Genomic DNA, 1,403 nt, shown 5'->3' with positions numbered 1-1,403 from the left:
AGGGGGCACACACAGACTTTGGACAAACTCACGCACGTGGGAGTGGACGGTTCTGGGCTCTTTCCGTCTCTCTGAACCTGCTCTGGGGATGCCTTCTCAGTCCTGACTCCGGAATCCCCAGAGTCCCCAGGTCGCTGGTCCTGAGGACCCTGCAGAGCAGCCCCTGCTCTCTGGGAGCCCATGTAGCTCAGAGCTGCCCACCCCTAGCAGCCCCCTCCCTCCTCTGCCATGCACCCTCCTGCCTGCCTGCCCTCTCCCCATCTCTGAATGGCCTCTCAGTCCCTGCCCTCTCAGCGTCCTTCCCTCCACCTGACAGGGTCTGGCTCAAGGTCACTGCAGTAATTCCATACCCGGCGGCCGGGCTGCCGCCGCAGCCACCACTGCCGCTGCCTTATCAGCCGCTGGGTTTCTGTTTCACTCCCTTTTATTTCTGGGCATATTGTGTTCGATAAAACCCTTTGCTTGTAGCACCGCTGGCAGGGCTCCCAGCTGCTCCCTCCCGCGCTCCTTCCTCCCTCCTCTCTTCAGTCCACGCTCCCTCAGCCTCACCCTGCCCCCCTCCTCCCTATCTCATACCTCAAACTGCAGGAGAGGAAGGTCAGGCACCTCCCCAAGACTCTGATCCCTGCTCCCCAGCTCCAGCCGAGGCGAGGCGTGCAGTGCACCCACCTCCAAGTAAAGTCCAGGCAGGGCCGCACACTGAGGGCCCCTCCCACTAAGGCTGGTGCCCTGGTCCCAGCCAGGCAGGGGCCAGAGCAGCCAAGCCCAGGAAGGGCTCCTCGGAGTCAGGATGCCTGACTGGTTCTGCTGGTTCCAGCAACCGACAGGCAGGGAGGAGGGAGCCCTGGGCGGGCTCTGGTGCGCCATTCTTCCCATCTCCACTCTGCCACCCGCCAGCCTGCCTTGGGGAGGAGAGGACAGGTCTGAGTCACTAGCCAGGGGGAGGGCAGGAGTTAAAGGAGTTGTGGCCGTGGTATCCCCACAGAAGCCTGCCACGGCTGGACAGAAAGACAGACAGCACCCGACAGAAGCTGGACAGCGCTTTCGGACAGGTATTCACTTTATCAATCCTACCAGATCCCACCCTCTGGGCCAAAGCTCTCCCTAGCACCTGGGCCGTGATAAAACCTGCCAAGGCCTGTGCCCTGCTTCCTGCTGGCAGGGCTGGGCAGAGGGAACAGGACCTTCTCCTCCAGATTTCTCCTTCCCACCGCCTGGGGGCTGCCAGGCTGGGGATGGTAGGTGGAGTGAGAGGAGTCTTCAAGGGTGTTGGGTGGGCACGGGTGAAGTGGCAGCTCTATAGGCCAAGCCAGTGTGTGTGTGTGTGTGTGTGCATGTGTGTACATGTGCACACCATGCATGCACACACACCCATATTATGGCCAGAGGAAAAGGGGCGGGGC

General features: G+C 61.8%; 1 protein-coding gene across 1 annotated transcript in view; it reads left to right on the top strand.

Moving 5' to 3' along the window:
* Positions 1-581: 581 nt before the first annotated feature.
* EPN3 (epsin 3) overlaps positions 582-1,403 on the top strand; it is a 9,044-nt gene continuing 8,222 nt past the window's right edge. The window contains exon 1 of the mRNA XM_006153621.2: positions 582-1,052. The gene's annotated coding sequence lies outside the window, so the exon portion shown is untranslated. The remainder of the gene's footprint in view (positions 1,053-1,403) is intronic.

The sequence above is a fragment of the Tupaia chinensis genome, unplaced genomic scaffold, assembly GCF_000334495.1.
Source record: "Tupaia chinensis unplaced genomic scaffold, TupChi_1.0 Scaffold000383_1, whole genome shotgun sequence".
In the NCBI taxonomy this organism is placed as follows: Eukaryota; Metazoa; Chordata; class Mammalia; order Scandentia; family Tupaiidae; genus Tupaia; species Tupaia belangeri.
Note: the sequence above shows the minus strand (reverse complement) of the source record. Positions and strands in the feature narration are given on the sequence as shown.